Below are 16,596 nucleotides of genomic sequence, written 5' to 3' on the forward strand. Positions count from 1 at the left end.
GTGCCCCCCCATAGATATAAAGAGGAAAGGGGCGTGAGCTCGTTAAAATGGGCGTGGCCTCGTCTGATCTCATCATCACGGCCACCGCAGGATGATAAAAAAAAAGTCCTCATTTTACACATTACAGCAGGCACGCGACCCCATTTTACACAGCGCGGTAGGCAAGTGTGCCCATTTTACACATTGCAGCAGACTGCATCCCCATTTTACACATTGCAGCAGGCACGTGTCCCCATTTTACACATTGCGGCAGGAAAAATTGTCCCCATTTTACACATTGCAGCAGGCACGTGCCCCCATTTTACACAGTATGGCAGGCAAGTGTCCCCATTTTACACATTGCGGCAGGCACAGGTCCCCATTTTACACATTGCGGCAGGCACAGGTCCCCATTTTACACATTGCGGCAGGCAAGTGTCCCCATTTTACACATTGCGGCAGGCACGTGCCCCCATTTTACACAGTACGGCAGGCAAGTGTCCCCATTTTACACATTGTGGCAGGCACAGGTCCCCATTTTACACATTGCGGCAGGCACGTGCCCCCATTTTACACAGTACGCTGGCAAGTGTCCCCATTTTACACATTGCGGCAGGCACAGGTCCCCATTTTACACATTGCGGCAGGCACAGGTCCCCATTTTACACATTGCGGCAGGCAAGTGTCCCCATTTTACACATTGCGGCAGGCACGTGCCCCCATTTTACACAGTATGGCAGGCAAGTGTCCCCATTTTACACATTGCGGCAGGCACAGGTCCCCATTTTACACATTGCGGCAGGCACAGGTCCCCATTTTACACATTGCGGCAGGCAAGTGTCCCCATTTTACACATTGCGGCAGGCACGTGCCCCCATTTTACACAGTACGGCAGGCAAGTGTCCCCATTTTACACATTGTGGCAGGCACGTGCCCCCATTTTACACATTGCAGCAGGCATGTGCCCCCCTTTTACACATTGCGGCAGGCACGTGCCCCCATTTTACACAGTATGGCAGGCAAGTGTCCCCATTTTACACATTGCGGCAGGCACAGGTCCCCATTTTACACATTGCGGCAGGCACAGGTCCCCATTTTACACATTGCGGCAGGCAAGTGTCCCCATTTTACACATTGCGGCAGGCACGTGCCCCCATTTTACACAGTACGGCAGGCAAGTGTCCCCATTTTACACATTGTGGCAGGCACAGGTCCCCATTTTACACATTGCGGCAGGAAAGTGTCCCCATTTTACACAGTACGGCAGGCAAGTGTCCCCATTTTACACATTGTGGCAGGCACGTGCCCCCATTTTACACATTGCAGCAGGCATGTGCCCCCATTTTACACATTGCGGCAGGCACGTGCCCCCATTTTACACATTGCGGCAGGAAAAAGTGTCCCCATTTTACACATTGCGGCAGGCAAGTGCCCCCATTTTACACATTGCGGCAGGAAAGTGTCCCCATTTTACACATTGCGGCAGGAAAGTGCCCCCATTTTACACAGTACAGCAGGCAAGTGCCCCCATTTCTCTATCGTCCTAGTGGATGCTGGGGTTCCTGAAAGGACCATGGGGAATAGCGGCTCCGCAGGAGACAGGGCACAAAAAGTAAAGCTTTAGGATCAGGTGGTGTGCACTGGCTCCTCCCCCTATGACCCTCCTCCAAGCCAGTTAGATTTTTGTGCCCGGCCGAGAAGGGTGCAATCTAGGTGGCTCTCATAAAGAGCTGCTTAGAGAAAGTTTAGCTTAGGTTTTTTATTTTACAGTGAGTCCTGCTGGCAACAGGATCACTGCAACGAGGGACTTAGGGGAGAAGAAGTGAACTCACCTGCGTGCAGGATGGATTGGCTTCTTGGCTACTGGACATCAGCTCCAGAGGGACGATCACAGGTACAGCCTGGATGGTCACCGGAGCCTTGCCGCCGGCCCCCTTGCAGATGCTGAAGTAAGAAGAGGTCCAGAATCGGCGGCAGAAGACTCCTCAGTCTTCTTAAGGTAGCGCACAGCACTGCAGCTGTGCGCCATTTTCCTCTCAGCACACTTCACACGGCAGTCACTGAGGGTGCAGGGCGCTGGGAGGGGGGCGCCCTGGGAGGCAAATGAATACCTATTTTGGCTAAAAATACCTCACATATAGCCTCCGGAGGCTATATGGAGATATTTAACCCCTGCCAGAATCCGTTAAGAGCGGGAGACGAGGCCGCCGAAAAAGGGGCGGGGCCTATCTCCTCAGCACACAGCGCCATTTTCCCTCACAGAAAGGCTGGAGGGAAGGCTCCCAGGCTCTCCCCTGCACTGCACTACAGAAACAGGGTTAAAACAGAGAGGGGGGGCACTAATTTGGCGATATACTTATATATAAAAAGATGCTATAAGGGAAAACACTTATATAAGGTTGTCCCTATATAATTATAGCGTTTTTGGTGTGTGCTGGCAAACTCTCCCTCTGTCTCTCCAAAGGGCTAGTGGGTCCTGTCCTCTATCAGAGCATTCCCTGTGTGTGTGCTGTGTGTCGGTACGTGTGTGTCGACAGGTAGGAGGACGATGTTGGTGAGGAGGCGGAGCAATTGCCTGTAATGGTGATGTCACTCTCTAGGGAGTCGACACCGGAATGGATGGCTTATTTAGGAAATTACGTGATAATGTCAACACGCTGCAAGGTCGGTTGACGACATGAGACGGCCGACAAACAATTAGTAAGGTCCAGACGTCTCAAAAACACCGTCAGGGGTTTTAAAACGCCCGTTTACTTTAGTCGGTCGACACAGACACAGACAGGGACACTGAATCCAGTGTCGACGGTGAATAAACAAACGTATTCCTTATTAGGGCCACACGTTAAAGGCAATGAAGGAGGTGTTACGTATTTCTGATACTACAAGTACCACAAAAGAGGGTATTATGTGGGATGTGAAAAAACTACCATAGTTTTTCCTGAATCAGATAAATTAAATAAAGTGTGTGATGATGCGTGGGTTCCCCCCGATAGAAAATTATGGGCGGTATACCCTTTCCCGCCAGAAGTTAGGGCGCGTTGGGAAACACCTCTTAAGGTGGATAAGGCGCTCACACGCTTATCAAAACAAGTGGCGGTACCGTCTATAGATAGGGCCGTCCTCAAGGACCAGCTGACAAGGCTGGAAAATATAATAAAAAGTATATACACACATACTGGTGTTATACTGCGGCCAGCGATCGCCTCAGCCTGGATGTGCAGAGCTAGGGTGGCTTGGTCGGATTCCCTGACTAAAAATATTGATACCCTTGACAGGGACAGTATTTTATTGACTATAGAGCATTTAAAGGATGCATTTCTATATATGCGAGATGCACAGAGGGATATTTGCACTCTGGCATCATGAATAAACGCGATGTCCATAACTGCCAGAAGATGTTATGGACACGACAGTGGTCAGGTGATGCAGATTCCAAACGGCACAGTATGGCCGTATAAAGGAAGAGGAGTTATTTGGGGTCGGTCCATCGGACCTGGTGGTCACGGCAACTGCTGGAAAATCCACCGTTTTTTACCCTAAGTCACATCTCTGCAGAAAAAGACACCGTCTTTTCAGCCTCAGTCCTCTCGTCCCTATAAGATCATATCTGCCCAGGGATAGAGGAAAGGGAAGAAGACTGCAGCAGGCAGCCCATTCCCAGGAACAGAAGCGTTCCACCGCGTCTGACAAGTTCTCAGCATGGCGCTGAGACCGTACAGGAACCCTGGATCCTACAAGTAGTATCCCGGGGGTACAGATGGGAATGTCGAGACGTTTCCCCTTCACAGGCTCCTGAAGTCTGCTTTACCAAGGTCTCCCTCCGACAAGGAGGTAGTATGGAAAAAAAAAATTCACAAGCTGTATTCCCAGCAGGTGATAATTAAATTACCCCTCCTACTGCAGAAAAGGGGTATTATTCCACACTATATTGTGGTACTGAAGCCAGAAGGCTAGGTGAGACTTATTCTAAAAATATTTTTTTGAACACTTACAAAGGTTCAAATTAAGATGAAGTCACTCAGAGCAGTGATAACGAACCAGGAAGAAGGGGACTATATAGTGTCCCGGGACATCAGGGATGCTTACCTCTATGTCTCAAATTTGCCCTTCTCACTAAGGGTACCTCAGGTTCGTGGTGCAGAACTGTCACTATCAGTTTCAGACGCTGCCGTTTGGATTGTCCACGGCACCCCGGGGTCTTTACCAAGGTAATGGCCGAATTGATGATTCTTCTTCGAAGAAAAGGCGTCTTAATTATCCCTTACTTGGACGATCTCCTGATAGGGGCATAGTCCAGGGAACAGTTGGAGGTCGGAGTAGCACTATCTCGGATACTGCTACAATCAGCACGGGTGGATTCTAAATATTCCAAAATCGCAGCTGATCCCGACGACACGTCTGCTGTGCCTAGGGATGATTCTGGACACAGTCCAGAAAAAGGTGTTTCTCCCGGAAGAGAAAGCCAGGGAGTTATCCAAGCAAGTCAGGAACCTCCTAAAAATAGTGCATCATTGCACAAGGGTCCTGGTAAAAATGGTGGCTTCCTACGAAGCAATTCCATTCGGCAGATTTCACGTAAGAACTTTTCAGTGGGATCTGCTGGACAAATGGTCCGGATCGCATCTTCAGATGCATCAGCGGATAACCCAATATCCAAGGACAAGGGTGTCTCTCCTGTGGTGGTTATAGAGTGCTCATCTTCTAGAGGGCCGCAGATTCGGCATTCAGGATTGGATGCTGGTGACCACGGAGCCCAGCCCGAGAGGCTGGGGAGCAGTCACACAAGGGAAAAATTTCCAGGGAGTGTGATCAAGTATGGAGACTTTTCTCCACATAAATATACTGGAGCTAAGGGTAAATTTATAATGCTCTAAGCTTAGCAAGACCTCTGCTTCAAGGTCAGCCGGTATTGATCCAGTGGGAAAAACATCACGGCAGTCGCCCACGTAAACAGACAGGGCGACACAAGAAGCAGGAGGGCAATCGCAGAAACTGCAAGGACTTTTCGCTGGGCGGAAAATCATGTGATAACACTGTCAGCAGTGTTTCATCCCGGGAATGGAAACTGGGAAGCAGACTTCCTCAGCACGACCTCCACCCGGGAGAGTGGAAACTTCATTGAGAAGTTTTTTCCACATGATTGTAAACCGTTGGGAAATACCAAAGGTGGACATGATGGCGTCCCGTCTGAACAAAAAACGGGACAGGTATTGCGCCAGGTCAAGAGACCCTCAGGCAATAGATGTGGACGTTCTGGTAACACCGTGGGTGTACCAGTCGGTGTATGTGTTCCCTCCTCTGCTTCTCATACCTAAGGTGCTGAGAATTATAAGACGTAGAGGAGTAAGAACTATACTCATGGCTCCGGATTGGCCAAGAAGGACTTGGTACCCGGAACTTCAAGAGATGCTTACAGAGGTCTTATGGCCTCTGCCGCTAAGAAGGGACTTGCTTCAGCAAGTACCATGTCTGTTCCAAGACTTACCGCAGCTGCGTTTGTCGGCATGGCGATGGAAAGCCGGATCCTAAGGGAAAAAGGCATTCCGGAAGAGGTCATTCCTACCCTGGTCAAAGCCAGAAAGGAGGTGACCGCACAACATTATCACCACGTGTGGCGAAAATATGTTGCGTGGTGTGAGGCCAGGAAGGCCCCACAAAGAAATTTCAACTCGGTCGTTTCCTGCATTTCCTGCAAACAGGAGTGTCTATGGGCCTCAAATTGGGGTCCATTAAGGTTCAAATTCGGCCCTGTAAATTTTCTTCCAGAAAGAATTGGCTTCAGTTCCTGAAGTCAAGAAGTTTGTCAAGGGAGTATTGCATATACAAACCCCTTTTTGTGCCTCCAGTGGCACTGTGGGATCTCAACGTAGTTCTGGGATTCCTCAAATCACATTGGTTTAAAACCAGTCAAATATGTGGATTTGAAGCATCTCACATAAAAAGTGACCATGCTCTTGGCCCTGGCCTGGACCAGGCGAGTGTCAAATTGGTGTTTTTTTCTCAAAAAAGCCCATATCTGTTTGTCCATTCGGACAGGGCAGAGCTGCGGACTCGTCCCCAGTTCTCTCCCTAAGGTGGTGTCAGTGTTTCACCTGAACCAGCTTATTGTGGTGCCTTGCACCTACTAGGGACTTGGAGGACTCCAAGTTGCTAGAAGTTGTCAGGGCCCTGAAAATATGTTCCAGGACAGCTGGAGTCAGAAAATCTGACTCGCTGTTTATACTGTATGCACCCAACAAGTTGGGTGCGCCTGCTTCTAAGCAGTCGATTGCTCGTTGGATTTGTAACACAATTCAACTTGCACATTCTGAGGCAGGCCTGCCACAGTCTAAATCTGTTAAGGCCCATTCCACAAGGAAGGTGGGCTCATCTTGGGCGGCTGCCCGAGAGGTCTCGGCATTACAACTCTGCCGAGCAGCTACGTGGTCAGGGGAGAACACGTTTGTAAAATTCTACAAATTTGATACCCTGGCAAAAGAGGACCTGGAGTTCTCTCATTCGGTGCTGCAGAGTCATCCGCACTCTCCCGCCCGTTTGGGAGCTTTGGTATAATCCCCATGGTCCTTTCAGGAACCCCAGCATCCACTAGGACGATAGAGAAAATAAGAATTTACTTACCGATAATTCTATTTCTCGGAGTCCGTAGTGGATGCTGGGCGCCCATCCCAAGTGCGGATTATCTGCAATACTTGTACATAGTTACAAAAATCGGGTTATTATTGTTGTGAGCCATCTTTTCAGAGGCTCCGCTGTTATCATACTGTTAACTGGGTTTAGATCACAAGTTGTACGGTGTGATTGGTGTGGCTGGTATGAGTCTTACCCGGGATTCAAAATTCCTCCCTTATTGTGTACGCTCGTCCGGGCACAGTACCTAACTGGCTTGGAGGAGGGTCATAGGGGGAGGAGCCAGTGCACACCACCTGATCCTAAAGCTTTACTTTTTGTGCCCTGTCTCCTGCGGAGCCGCTATTCCCCATGGTCCTTTCAGGAACCCCAGCATCCACTACGGACTCCGAGAAATAGAATTATCGGTAAGTAAATTCTTATTTTTACACATTGCGGCAGGCACGTGCAGGGCTGGTTCAAGACTTTGTGGCGCCCACGGCGTGGCTTCTTCATAGGGAAGGGGCTTGGCCACAGTTATCTCCTTGTAGCTGTGCCCCCACCCTTTACAAAAATGACAGGCTCCCTTGCGCAACCCCCTTTAAAATATATATATATATATATATATATATATAGAGTGAGTAGAAGGCGGCACTCAGGAGACTTTCACAAACGTAGAAAACGTGCTTTAACGTTTGTGAAAGTCTCCTGAGTGCCGCCTTCTACTCACTCTATACAGAGCCACCTTGCTCAAGGAGGGCATCGGAGCGGATTCCCTGCGGGTACGAGGAGTGCCAGACCCAATAGAGTGTTATATATATATATATATATATATATATATAAAATTTAGAAATAGAAAGAAATTATTGCGCCACGTGTGTTCACCAACGTTTACTTAACCTGAATATGGATTATACCAAACAATTAGATCTGACACTCCCTAAGAATTTAAAAGGGCGTCTGCTTACCCCCAAACAGGGATGGCGGTTCCCTGTGTCGTAAAATTAAATGCACAGTTGGGGGGAGGGGGTTTAGCGACCAATGGTGTCTAAAAGAACTCACACTTTAGGTGAATAATTAAGAATATAAAAAATATAAAATACAGTTTATTAACGTGTATATTTAAAACAACAAATCTTTTTCTAAAAAATGGGATAAAAAGTATACACACACAAAATATAATACCAGTTAAAATGAATAAATAATAAAAGATTCCTTAACTTGGTATGCAGTCACTGCCAGATAGCCCAACGCGTTTCGTCATTCAGACTTCATCAAGGGGTGTTAGCAGAGTGGGACCAGACTTCTATTTATACCAGTATTCATCTAATACTAATTATGACATCACTTCCTGTTGTTAACACATGATGTTGTATGATATACTAGAACCTACTTATTTATATAAATGAACAACATGATTGGGTAGTATAAGACTGTAATAAGTTCGCTGTAAGTATAAAAAACGGGATTGGAGCATAAAAAGCTGTTAAAATATCTTGAAAAGATGCGCCGATGCGACTTCCGCCCCACTTCCGGTTTAACGGTGTCGCGTCACTTCCGCCCCACTTCCGGAAACGGGACCGCGCATGCGCCCGCGGTTTCCACTAGTTCAGGTGTTCCTAGAGGGCTTGGTAGTTGGTTTCAGTTTGCTCTGACGGCGGCCATCTTTGTATGGGTTTTTCCTTTAGTTCCTTTATGTGGCGGCCATATTGTTGGAGATCAATATTGTGGACGTTTAAGTCCGTCCTCCATGATGCTCAGCATAAAAAATATATAAATAAAGAAAAAAAGGATCAATACATGGAAAAAACGATCTAATAACAGTTATTAACAGTGCAGTGGTCTATATAGAAATTATTAAGTTATAAATAACATAGGAAAATACATTTTGCAAAATACTTGGGATATTTGTTTTTTAGAGAATGTAAATGCTCAGTGTAATTTAAACGTACATATTTTATGTTGATAAGGTGCATTTTTAAGGTGCATATTAGTATAATAAAGTGCATACTGGGATATTAAAGTGCATATATGTGCGATAAGGTGCATATATGAATATACTAATTAAGTTGCAATAAAGTGCATAAAGGGATTTATTAATTTAATAATGATACGCTCATGTAGGCTTTTTTGAGAGCTAGTTTAATTACAGTACCTGATCTTCCCAGGTAGTCTCCCTGTTCTGGTACTGATCAGGCCCGACACTGCTTTGCTTCCAAGATCGGGGGAGATTGGGCATGTCCAGTGTGATTTGACTGTAAAAATCACTTACCATACATGTGTCAATATTATTTCAAAATGTGACCGACCTAAAGCTAATAGTAATATCAATTTATAACATACGGGGGTGTGATAGTGGGGGTGGGGGGGGGAGGGAGGGGGGTGGGGGGGGGCTGGGGGGGGGTAATGGGTAGGGGAGGGGGGTGGGGGGTGTAAGCCAGTGCTCGGGGTAAGGGGAGGATAATGTAATTGATTGATTGAGGATCCGACCGTGTGATCCTGATGCCAGGAACGAAATTACAGGAACGGAGCAATTTCATAGTAATCGTTGAATCCCTTTGGGTGAAGTGTCTGCAGTTGGAATATCCAGTACATTTCTCTGCGTGAGAGTCTGTTGGCCAGGTCGCCACCTCTCTCCCCCAGTTTCACAAGTTCGATTGCTTTAAAAGTCAATGCTTCTGGGTTGGAGTCATGTGCTATATTGAAATGTCTGGATACCGCGTGAGTTTCTATTTTGTTCTTTATATTGCGGACGTGCTCTTGGATTCTTATTTTGAGGGGTCTCTTTGTTTTTCCCACATATTGCTTTCCGCACCCGCATTCTAATAAGTAAATCACTGATTGGGTGTTGCAGTTTATGAAGTCTTTGATTTTGTGAACTTCCCTTTTTTCCGTGTCCGTAAATGTCTTCCTTACTGGGTGTAAATACCTGCAGATGTTACATCTGCCGCACTTGAAGGATCCAGTGCATTTTGGCATTCGTAAATCTTCTTTGGTATCCTTACGTAACATACTGGGGGCTAGTGTATCTTTAAGATTTTTTGATTTTCTAAAGATGATCTCGGGGCGAGGAGGCAGAATTTCTTTAAGTACTGGATCCATTAGTAAGATTCCCCAATGGTTCTTGAGTGACTCTCTAATGGTTTTTTCATGACGGTTATATGTGGTGATGAAAGAAATAGAGTCCTTTTTAGTTTCTTTAGTCTTATACTCTAGCAGTGTAGATCTTTCTAGTGCTTTTGCTTTGGTGGCTGCTTCTTTCAAGATATTCGTTGGGTAGTCTTTATCCTTGAATCTGTGTTTGTACTTCTCGATTTGGGCTTCACATTCTTCCTGATTGCTGCAGTTTCTCTTTATCCTGTTAAATTGGGAGAAGGGGATGTTATTTTTCCATTTCTTTAGATGATTACTTCTGTAGTGCAGGTAGCTGTTTGTATCAACTTGCTTGATGAAGTTTTTCGTCTCGATTTTACTGTCCTTACCCATTAAAACCAGATCAAGAAATTCAATAGACTCTTGGTTGATCTTGGATGTAAAAACGAGATTCATATCATTGTTGCTCAGATATTCAAGGAATTCATAAAATCTTTCTTCTGTTCCATCCCAGATGATTAAAATGTCATCTATGTAGCGACGGTAAAAGATTAGGTGTTCCTTAAAATCATGGTTACCATAGATAAAATTCTTCTCCCAGCTGCCCATAAAAAGATTTGCGAAACTTGGTGCAAAAATTGTACCCATAGCGGTCCCACATCGTTGTAAGTAAAAGTCATCTAAAAATTTAAAATAATTGTGTTGAAGGATAAAAAACATGACATCACAAATAAAATCTTTATGGAAGGTTGTTAGTGTAGTATCATTCTCCATAAATTCTCTGCATGCTGTTACACCTTTTTGGTGGTCTATACAGGTGCATAATGATTGAACATCTATTGTTGCCCACTTGAAGGTGTCTTTCCACACAAAGTCTTTTAGGGAGTTCAATACGGCAGTGGTGTCCTTTAAATATGATGGTAAATCTTTTACGTAGGATTTTAAGAAGACGTCTACATATTCTGATAAGTTTGATGTGAGCGAATCAATGCCCGCCACTATAGGTCTTCCGGGCGGGTTTTCCAGATTTTTATGGATTTTTGGCAAGAAATAGAAGATAGGGGTAATGGGATCTGATTTCATCAAGAATTGAAATTCTCCCTTCGTAAGAATGTCAGTACGTAGACCACGCACTAGAAGTGTTCTCAGTTCTTCGATGAAGACATCTTTAGGGTCATTGGACAATTTCATATAGGAAGTGTTGTCTCCCAGTAATCTCTCGGCTTCTGTAATGTATTTTTCACGGTCCATGATAACCAGACCCCCCCCTTTGTCAGCTTGAGGCAACCCCCAGAGCAGCATGGAATCCCATAAAGTAACTTATTTTTAAATGGAGGAGCCTGCAATTTATTTCCTCTCTCTCCCCCTCGCCCCCCCCCCCCACCCCAAAGACACAAATCCAGCCTGAAAAAAAAAGCCAGCAGTCTGATTGTGACTGTGTGCACGGCTCGCACGCCTGTAGAAACGGCCCTGATTATACGTAATGTTCCTTCCAAATGAAAATATGCTCAGAAGCATTAATGGTACTCCACAGGACTCTGCAATCTCCTCATTTTGTGTTATCTCTTCTAGAGGTGGACTATTCCACCCTGGGTAATCCTACACAGTGCACCCAAGATGGCTGCTGCACCTGGTACCTTGTGAGGGTGGAATACACAACCCTTGGGGGTTATTACCCAAAAATGCCTACACCAATCATGCATTATTCTTTCTGTGTGCTCAAGGTTTTTTTTTATGTCTGTGTGGTTTATGTTTTCATGTATTACTTAAATCTTCTGTATTATGTGCATTGTTTGAGTTCAAGATAGCTCCGCGGATGGCTGCCTCGGTTCTGCTCTGCTAAGCAGCCCTCGTTTTAAGTTTTACATGCTTAATATGTCTAGTATGTCGAGTCTATCGTACAGTTGCAATGTGCATTATGAACTCATACGTGTAATGTTTGTAATGTATGCTACGGTTTTCCCCCTTCTTATGCTATGTATTCCCCCTTCATGTTGCTGCTTGGCAATGCATTGTACCACAAACGATTCCTAGTGTACATGAGTACACCTGACCAATAAAGCTGATTCTGATTCTGGTACTTTGGAGATATCTCAGCTTCTCCTACACTTCTTTCACAGATCCACTTAGGATTGTTCAACATACACAAAGCATAAAAAGATGCAATTTGTGTCTTCATTCATTCATTCATTCTGTGGGGGATGGTGCCATTGTGAACCACCTGGTATTGGGTACAAAAATCTGCAATGTAACAGTGGATGGTGCACCCCGCTTACTCTGCTTCAGCTGTCCGTGGGTGAGGCACAGGTGGGTGTAGTATTGAATGTCGACCACACAGTGTAGGCATTTTGGGTAATAACCTCCAAGGGTTGTGTATTCCACCCTCACAAGGTACGAGGTGCGGCAGCCATCTTGGGTGCACTGTGTAGGATTACCCAGGGTGGAATAGTCCACCCCTAGAAGAGATAACACAAAATGGGGAGATTGCAGAGTCCTGCAGAGTACCATTGATGCTTCTGAGCATATTTTCATTTGGAAGAAACATTACGTATAATTATTTAAGGGAATATATACCTATCATTATTACAATATCACACTATTGAGGGGATCCGGCCTCTAGGTCGACAGTAACTAGGTCAACACTATCTAGGTCGACCACTATTGGTCGACAGTAACTAGGTCGACAGGGCTTCTAGGTCGACAGGGTCTCTAGGTCGACATGTTCTAGGTTGACTGGTCAAAAGGTCGACATGAGTTTTTTAATCTTTTTTGTGTCGTTGCAACGCATCCGCTCGCCATGCTTCAAGCAAGGTGCCTTGCTCCGCTGCCGTGGAGCTCTGCACAGGCTACCATTCCCAATCGTAGTCCACGTGGATCGTAAAGTATGAAAAAGTTCAAAAAAAGAAAAATAGGATTTTAATTACCTACCAAGAAAACCTTTTCTCGTAGTCCGTAGAGGATACTGGGGTCAATTTAGTACCATGGTGCATAGACGGGTCCACTAGGAGCCATGGGCACTTTACGAATTTGATAGTGTGGGCTGGCTCCTCCCTCTATGCCCCTCCTACCAGACTCAGTCTAGGAAACTGTGCCCGAGGAGACGGACATACTTTGAGAGAAGGATAGATAAGGATAGTGGTGAGATTCCGAATCAGCACACACAACAAGAGGAAAGCCAAGCTAACCAAACTTGAAACAGGAACAGCAACGGCTGAACCAACATTACTAAACCAAGTAACAGTGCAGGAAGAACGAAGCACTGGGCGGGCGCCCAGTATCCTCTGCGGACTACGAGAAAAGGATTTACCGGTAGGTAATTAAAATCCCATTTTCTCTTACATCCTAGAGGACACTGGGGTCCATTTAGTACCATGGGGATGTACCAAAGCTCCCAAACCAGGTAGGAGAGTGCTGTGGTTCCTGCAGAATGAAGGTCCTCAGAGGCCAAAGTATCGAACTTGTAGAACTTAGCAAATATGTTCGAACCTGACCAAGTAGCTGCTTGGCAGAGCTGTAAAGCCGAGACATCCTGGGCAGCCGCCCAGGAATAACCCACCGACCTAGTAGAGTGGGCCTGTACAGATTTTGGACATGGCAAACCTACCGTGGAATAAGCATGCTGGATAGTAAGTCTGATCCAGCGTGCAATTGTCTGCTTTGAATCAGGACACCCAATCTTATTGGGATCATAAAGTACAAACAGCGAGTACGATTTTCTGTGACGAGCTGATCTTTTCGCATACACTTTCAAAGCCCTCACAACATCCAAAGACTTTGAAGTAGCAGAAGTGTCGGTGACAACTCTAATCACAATAAGTTGGTTGATGTAAAAGCAGAAACCACTTTAGGAAGAAATTGCTGATGAGTTCTGAGGTCAGCTCTGTCCGCATGGAAAATTAAATAGGGACTTTTGTGAGACAAAGCCCCCAGCTCCGACACACGTCTTGCTGAAGCCAAGGCCAACATTGTGACGGTCTTCCATGTAAGATATTTTACGTCCACCTCCTGTAATGGTTCAAACCAGTCCGATTGGAGGAACGGCAGTACCACATTGAGATCCCAAGGTGCCGTGGGAGGCACAAAGGGAGGTTGGATGTGCAGAACACCTTTCAAGAACGTCTGGACCGCAGGGAGAGAAGCCAATTGTTTCTGAAAGAAAATGGACATGGCCGAAATCTGGACTTTTATGGAGCCCAGACGCAAGCTCACATCCATGGCTGCCTGCAGAAAAAGCAGGAAATGTCCCAGATGAAATTCCACCGCAGAATAATTTCTGCTCTCACAACTAGAGACGTATTTCTTCCAAATACGATGGTAATGCTTAGACATTACCCCCTTCTCAGCTTGGATCATAGTCGGGATAACCTTTTTGGGATCCCACTCCTGGCTAGAATCAGCCATTCAACTTCCATGCTGTCAAATGTAGCCGCGGTAAGTCCTGATAGACGAACGGGCCCTGTTGTAGAAGACCCTCGCGAAGAGGTAGAGGCCACGGATCTTCGAGGAGCATCTCCAGAAGGTCCGCGTACCAGGCCCTTCTTGGCCAGTCCAGAGCAATGAGTATTGCTTGAACCTTTTCCCTTTTTATTCGCTGTAGAATTCTTGGGATCAGAGGAAGTGGAGGAAACACGTACACCATCTGATAGACCCATTGAGTAATCAGGACGTCTATCGCCACCGCCTGTGGGTCTTGTTGAGACGAGAGGCCATCATGTCGATCTGTGGATATCCCCCGAGTGCAGGTCGTGTCTGCTGAGGAAGGCTGCTTCCCAATTCTCTACTCCCGAAAATGAAGACCGCTGACAACACCACAGTGTTTTTGTTTCTGCCCAGAGGAGAATTCTTGACACCTCCGACATTGCTGCTCTGCTTTTTGTTCCGCCCTGTCGGTTTATGTACTTTACTGCCGTCACATTGTCCGACTGGACCTGAATTGCCCGATCTTGAAGAAGATGTGAGGCCTGCAGAAGGGCTTTGTATATGGCCCTGAGTTCCAGAATGTTGATTGGAAGGATGACTTCCTGACTTGACCATCTTCCCTGAAACTGCACCCCCTGAGTGACTGCTCCCCAACCTCTGAGGCTTACGTCTGTGGTTAACAGAATCAAGTTCTGAATTGCACACCTCCATCCTGCGACGAGGTGAGAAGACTGTAGCCACCACAGAAGGGAGATCCTGGCCTTTGGTGACAGATGGATCCTCTGGTGCATGTGAAGATGCGATCCGGACCATTTGTCCAACAGATGGAGCTGGAAGGGTCTTGCATGAAACCTTCTGTATTGAAGTGCCTCGTAAGAGGCCACCATTTTCAACAAAAGGCGAATGCACAGATGCACCGACACCCGGGTTGGCTTCAGGACATCCTGAACCATCGACTGGATTACCAATTCCTTTTCCAACACCTTTTGTGACTCCGTGTCCAGTATCATTCCCAGGAATGGGAGCCTCCGTGTTGGCTCTATGTCAGATTTCGGAAGGTTCAGAATCCACCCGTGATCCTGGAGGAGCTTGGTTGAGAGAGCAATGCTGTCCAGCAACCTCTCCCTGGGCGGCGCTTTTATCAGGAGATCGTCCAGGTACAAAATTATGTTCACTCCCTGTTTGCGGAGTAGAAACATCATCTCTGCCATCACCTTGGTGAACACCCTCGGTGCCATGGAGAGACCAAATGGCAGGGCCTGTAACGTAGTGACAGTCCTGCAGTGCAAACCGTAGATAAGCCTGATGAGGCGGCCAGATCGGAATATGTAGGTACGCATCTTTGATATCCAGGGACACTAGGAATTCCCCCTCCTCCAGACCTGAGATCACCGCTCTCAGATATTCCATCTTGAATTTGAACACTCGTAAATACGGGTTCAAAGACTTGAGGTTCAGAATCCGTCTTACCGAACCATCCGGTTTCGGTACTACGAAAAAGTTGGAATAATACCCCTTGTTTAGTAGATGAGGTGGAACTGGAACAATGACCTGAGTCTGTACCAGTTTTTGGATAGCATGCTGTAAAGTTATACTTACCTCTTGTGAAACTGGCAAGCCTGATTTGAAGAATCTGTGAGGTGGGAGCTCTTGGAACTCCAGTCTGTAGCCCTGGGAAATAAGATCTATGACCCAGGGATCCCGGCACGAATTTGACCAGATCTGACTGAAGAATTGTAGTCAGGCTCCCACCTGACAGCCATCCAGGCATTGTGGTCCACCGTCATGCTGAAGTCTTTGAGGAAGCAGAGCCTGAGCTTTGTTCCTGAGCACCTGCAGTTGCTGGTTTGTGTGGTTTACCTCTTGCGCCACTGGAGGACGTAGAAGCACCTCTGGATTTCCCCTTGAACTTGGCCATCCGAAAGAACTGTAACTTAGAAGCTGAATAAGTCTTCTTGGTCGGGGGGCTGTGGAAGGAAGATACGTAAACTTACCCACAGTAGCTGTGGAGATCCATTTGTCTAGTTCAGCAGTGGCCAACCTATGGCTCTTGAGTCACATGTGGCTCTTTCTTTCTTCAAATGTGGCTCCTAACACACAAAGTCACATGACCACAACAGATCCGGTAACCCCTGCTCTCCAGAAAAACATGCAGCAGCACTACGGGGACTTAGAACTGAGGGAGCCAAATACTAGAGATGAGACACCCACCAGCAAACAGAGGACACATAATGGGCTGCTGCAATGGCATGAATTGGGGGAAGCTGAAGTGACACTAGAGGGTGCTGGCTGAAGTGACAGGAGGGTGCTGGATGAAATGACTGGAGGGTGCTGGCTGAAGTGACAGGAGGGTGCTGGTTGGAGTGACAGGAGGGTACTGGCTGAAGTGACAGGAGGGTGCTGGCTGAAATGACAGGAGGGTGCTGGCTGAAGTGACAGGAGGGTGATCGTTGGAGTGACAGGAGGGTGCTGGCTGAAGTGACAGGAGGGTGCTGGCTG

General features: G+C 46.6%; 1 pseudogene; it reads right to left on the reverse strand.

Annotated features, from left to right (window-relative positions):
• Nucleotides 1–8,728: 8,728 nt before the first annotated feature.
• Nucleotides 8,729–8,848, reverse strand: LOC134946274 (5S ribosomal RNA; annotated as a pseudogene).
• Nucleotides 8,849–16,596: the final 7,748 nt, after the last annotated feature.

This window comes from Pseudophryne corroboree, chromosome 7, assembly GCF_028390025.1.
Source record: "Pseudophryne corroboree isolate aPseCor3 chromosome 7, aPseCor3.hap2, whole genome shotgun sequence".
NCBI classification, from domain to species: Eukaryota; Metazoa; Chordata; class Amphibia; order Anura; family Myobatrachidae; genus Pseudophryne; species Pseudophryne corroboree.